Source organism: Grampus griseus (assembly GCF_964374135.1).
Source record: "Grampus griseus genome assembly, chromosome: 4".
NCBI classification, from domain to species: Eukaryota; Metazoa; Chordata; class Mammalia; order Artiodactyla; family Delphinidae; genus Grampus; species Grampus griseus.
Genome location: NC_138997.1, coordinates 45,809,612 through 45,815,611, shown reverse-complemented (window position 1 = coordinate 45,815,611; position 6,000 = coordinate 45,809,612).

Here is a 6,000-nt window from a genome sequence, read left to right as displayed (position 1 = left end):
GCTGTTTCAACTTGTCATACATGCCCGCTTGGTAGCCCATGGGAGCCCCAAAGCCTGAGAGCCCAGAGGAGGCATCCAGTTCTACCAGGCAAGCTGGGGCAGGATTCTGACATTCAAGTGCTGAGCCAAGATGGTGTTGGCGGTGGTCTGGAGAGAATGCATTTCTTCCCCTGGACACATTGTTCCTGGCTTTGTTACATTCAAGCCTAATTCACATTAGGGACTCAAGTTTGGTTTTAATTACTGGACAATTATTCCACAGAAGCAGTAGCCAGGGCAGCCTTCGTGAGGGGAAATCCAAGTTGCTGAACCCACGTGGGGCCTGCATTTCTGCCTCCATGCCCACTTTGCCCATGAGATCACTGGGCAACATTGGAATTTCTGGAGAAGGAAGCGGGCTGGCATGCAGAGGATAGGTCAAACTTTTCACCTGATTATTGAGCGCTTCCTCTACAGTGGAGGGCTTTTGGTGGGTATTCACAAAGAACCAAATACTCCCATACTCTGGATCCATTCTGAGCGATCCCCTGTATACCTCTTCTCCCAAATCTCTTTGTCACTATCCCTGCATTCTTGATCCTTCCAAGTCTCTGGCTACTAAGCTAAGCCATCAGCTGCTGACCATTAGTTGGTGACATGCACCTCAGCCCATTTCTCCTTTCAGACAAAGTGGTCAACAGGATGAAATGCTTACATTTCTGTCTACTGGAAAATTCCCCTTCTCAGCTGCTCTTCAGGGCCACCCTTGAGTTGGGCTACAGTGTTGTGGCAGTCCACTGGTGGCTGCTGCCGTCATATAGTGGAGGTTGTGTGTTTCATCACCTGGACTTAGAGAACGTCCCCAGGTCAAATGTGTAGGCTGAGGAAGATGACAGGGTGGTAGGAGCGGGCACACCATGCAATTTGTTCTGTCTTCAATTCCTGGTCAAGCCCAGCCCTAAATAGAAAACTTTCACTTGATTACGAGAAGCGAAATAATTTGGTAATTACGTGTGTGGACTTTGGAGCAGGAGGGCCTGGATTCAAACCAAGCTCTGCTACTTATTTGCTATATGACTATGGGGCAAGTTGCTTATCCTCTCTCTGCTTCAGTTTTCTCATCTAAAGTAAGGATAGTAGCAATCATAACAGTACTATCTCCCAGAATGGTGGTGGGGATTAAAGGGAATGTTACCAGTAAAGTGCTTAGAACACAGCCTGGCACTGTGCACACACACTAAATGTTAGCTGACTTTATGGCTTAGTGGATCAGATGACCTTGGTGGACGATGGGCACCAGTCGCTTGGTTACCTAAGGTCTCAGGATCAGGCTGCCGTATTAACTGGTGCCAAGCAACAAACGGAGATTGGTTTCTCCAAAGGAGAACAGTTACGTGCCACAGAGCTCCTGGCTCAGCTGCAAAGCCCTGGGGGCCTGTGCTCTGATTCGCCTTTCTGGACGTGCCGAAGCTCCATTCAGCAGCTCTCTGTGCCACAGGTGCTCTGAGCACGCTGGATACATTGGATCAGAGGGCAGAGATTTCGGGACCAGCTGAAAGCCTTCTCTTGCTTCAGGCTGCCCTCAGAGCCGGCAACCTCTCAGATTACTAAAGCAATGAGCTGAAACAGCACATCTAAATCTGGCCTCCAAAATCCAAAGAGAAGTGCAAGTGGCACATCGTTACATGTTATTTCCAACACCCAGACATAATAGACGTAAATAACCTCAAGAGCATAGATGCTAACAAAAAGGTGTTAAAAACCAGGAAGAGATGAGGTTTTGAGTTCTGTTACCTTTGGTTTTAATATAATTTATTTTAATTGTAAGTCTATTTAAGTTTTAGTAATGACTGTGTTTACCAACCAACTTGCTAAATTCCTGCAAATTTAACAGTTGGCTTTTGTGAGCTAGGATAAACTGCCTCTAGCACATGGGTAGCATTCAAGACAGTGAGGGATGTTAGGGGTGAAGAATAAAGAGAGTTGGCTACCCCGGCCTCCTGCCAGCCTATTTCCACAAAGGTCATTAGAGAGTCCTCGCGCAAAGTGGGAAAATCCTCACCACAGAGGGAGTAGGGAGAACTTCTCTGACAAGGAAGGCTGCAGTGGTTTGGGTCTGCCAGGGAGCAAATGGCAAAAGGGTATTAGATGCTTGAGAGGTTTATTGGGGTGGGAGCGGCAGAACCTAGGGAGAGCCTTTAGATTCTGATGCGTGTGTGATCCCTGCGGAAGGACAGAGGGAGGAAAAGAAGATACGGTCTTGAACTGCAGCACAGTTCAAAGGAAGGTTTGGCCAGGCCAATGGGGAGACCTTAAGTCAAGGTCGCCAAGAGGAGGAGTCGCACATTTTGCTAAAATGGGCCTGCCTTGGCACTTCTGCATGCTCTGTCGTTGGCTGGGAGCAGCCCAGGGGAGTATGGCCTCGGCGAGAGGGCGAAAGATCCAGAGGGGTAGCAGCTGGGTCCATCAGTCATTTGTGTTCCTTGCAACAGGAGATCTGAGCAGCATATTTTCATAGGGTTGGGAGTTTAGGGAACTTGAAGCCATCTGAACATTCCCATATGTTCACAGTTCAGCATTCAGGGTCTCGCTCTTTCCCAATCTATACTCTGTCTTCACCTACGAGATCTTACAAAGCTGTGAATTCAAATGATATTTTAATTCAGCAAATTAAAGGATCATTTTTTTTTCTTTTTCTTTCTCAGTTCAATAGCTGCAAGACATGAGATTACTTTAGACAATCCCAAGGACTTTTCTAATTTGGGAGATTTGTGTTTGTTTAAAAAAAGGTCCACAAATTATTTGATGCACCTGTCTTCAAAATGCAGGGCCTAACCCCTTTTCCCCTTGAATGTGGGCTGTACCTAGACTTGATTTTAAGGAACAGAATGTGGAAGAAGTGATGAGGTGTCATTCTGAAACTAAAGCATGAAAGACATTGTGGCTTCCTCGTTCTCACTTGAATCACTTGGGAGAGACTAGCTGCTGTGTTGTGAGGACACCCAAGCTGTCTATGGAAAGGCTCACATGGCAAGGAACTGAAGCCTTCTGCAGATAGTCTTGGAAGTGGATCCTTCAGCCCCCATTAAGCCTTCAGATGAGATTGCAACCACTGCTGACATCCTGACTGCAACCATATGAGAGATCCTGAGCCAGAACCACTCAGAGAAGATGCTTCTGAATTCCTAACCCATAAAATGACTCTAATGTTGGTTGTTTTAAACCATTAAATTTACTGATTATTTGTTATGCAGCAATAGATAACTAATAGATTTTTGTGCCTGGAAGTGGGATGCTATAACAAGAATGTAAAATGTGAAAGGGAACAGGATTGAGAAGTGGGTTGAAACTGGAAGAACTTTGAAGAAACTGTTGGCAGAAGTCTCATAGACTGTGAAGAGGCTGTGGGTGAAGGCTGGCAGGAAAATGAGGTAAATGCAGTTGGAAATTGGGAGAAGTGGTCTCCTTGTTATGTAATAGCAGGAAGTTTATCCATACTGTCACCTGAAGTAACGTGGAAAGTAGAAAAACTACCTAATGAACTGGTGATGTAACTAAGGAGATTTTTATACAGAGTGTTGAAGGTACCGCCTGGTTTCTTGCTGCTTATAGTAAAATGCAAGAGGAGCTCGATAAGCCAAAGGGACAGTTTAGCCAAAAGCAACCAGGACTTGATGGTTTTGTAAACTCCTAGCCTCTCAGATGACAAATGATGTTTAAATTAAGAAATGATTTGTAGCAAAGATCAAATCCAAAAGAACACATCAAAGGACATGCCAGGAAAACATGGTCTAAAGATGAATCCAAGGATGTAATTGTTAAATCCCTTGTTAAGACCTCAGAAAGTTCAAAGGTGACGCTTCAGAGTACATTCAGGCAGACAAAAATGCTACTGAAATTTTTAAAAGTGTGCCTCGCAGTTTTAGGCAAACAATAGAGCGTCTAAGGAAGTGGAGGACGTCGTTCTTCAGCACACTCTCAAGGTAGAGAAGGGCTTATCTTCAAGATAGTTGTGGGGAATTCCCTGGCGGTCCAGTGGTTAGGACTCTGTGCTTCCACTGCCCGGGGCCCAGGTTCAATCCCTGGCTGGGGAGCTAAGATCCCGTAAGCTGCGGCCCCAAATAAAAGAGATTTGTGGTTTTGGCTCATGAATAATGATGTGGACCGTCTAAGATTCACAGGAGACCTGCAAAGTTTTTTGAAGAACTATAGCGCAATAAACACTGCCAGCTTGGACTGAAATGGGGGTCGTCTAGAAAGGGGCTAAGTGTATTTTGCATATGAGAGCAAACTGTTACTGAAGTGAACGTAGGTCAGAATTCTTTCTCAACCTCCCCCTCCAAAGTCATGCCTGCACCACTCCTGCACCAACAGGCCAGCAGAGCTGCTGCAGATTATTCCCAGTTCCGGCACCTCACTGATAGCCATTATATCGCCCATCATTCATCATGTTATCTTCTTTGATTACTCATTAATGGTGTGTCTCCCTCACTAAAGTATAAGCTCATGAGGGCAGGGAAGGTATAGGTTTTTCCTAGTGTCCTGCAGAGTGCCTAGAGTCCTACATAGCTGGGGCTCAAACTATGCATTTATTGAATGAATGGATGAATATCAGGAATGGTGAAGCACCAAAAAAGAGACAAATTTCCCGAAAAAAATTTTTTTAAGAATTGACAATTATCTTCTTGGGAGAGAGTGAGGTAGACTAGAAAAGGATATACCTAAGCAAAACTATGATGAGGGCAAAGTTTGAGGTGACTATTATCCCGTTTCTTGTCTTCTTCCTCTTTTCAGTATTATTCTTTAACTGCTTCCCGATCCCACCCACCTACCCAACCATGGCACTGTAAGTATTGGTAACTGTTAAAATGTGTCAAAAAGAAAGTTGATGTGTCGCCAATACCTTAGAGTGGATTTGCTTGATATTTTAAAATCTAGAGGGAGAATGAACCAAAGGAATGAATTTCTAAAGGAAGAATTTCCTACAGTGGGCTCCTGCCTCGGAGGGGTGGCGAGGGAAGCAGGGCTTCTCCAGTCCTCCACACCAGAATGTATAGTGCCGCCTGCTCTGCTCACATAGAAAGTAGGTTCTATGTTTTTGCTCATGCTGCAGGAAAAAAATGGGCTAAGTCATAAAAAAAATACAACAGACCAAAATCATTTCTTAAATGGTCAAGGTCACCAATAAAAAAAATTAAAACAAGGTATCAATTTTTGTCTATCAAATTGGCAAAGATTTTTTTTAAGACAAAACTAATATTGGCAAAAATGCTAAGAAAAAGGTGCATATATTCAACTTGTGAAAGTGGGAAAAGATACAGACATTTTGTAGGGCAATTTGGCTATCCAAAGCCTTAAAAAAAAAAAACAGAATAAATAAGCAACTTTGTGTGTGTGTGTGTGTACATATGTACAGATGTATATAGCCTTTGACACAACAATTCAATTTCTGGGAATTTTGAGTGAGTAGAGGCCAGGGATGCTGCTAAACATCCCATAATGCACAGGCACCTCCTCACAACAAAGAATAATCCTGTCTAAAATATCAATAGTGCTGAGGTTGAAAAAGTCAGCCCTATAGCATGTGATCCAAGAGAAGGCAAGGAGGAAGCACAATGCCTTTTATAACCTAGTCTTGGAAATCACACATCACCACTTCTGCCATATTCTATTCATTAGAAGTAAGTGGCTAAGTACAGCCCACCTTCAAGAAGAGGAGAACTGAACTCCTCCAAATTTCCTTCGAAGGGAAGAATATCAAATAATTTGTGGCCATAGTATAAGACCAGCGCAGCCTGTCTTTTAGCCACAAATTATTTATGTTGCTCTCATATGCAAAATACACTTATCCCCTTTCTAGACAACCCCCATTTTAGTCCAAGCTGGCAGTGTTTATTGCACTATAGTTCTTCAAAAAACCTTGCATGTTTCCTGGAATCTTAGACGGTCCACATCATTATTCAAGAGCCAAACCCACAAATCTCTCTCTCTTTTTTTTTTTGGCTGCACTGTGCAACTTGC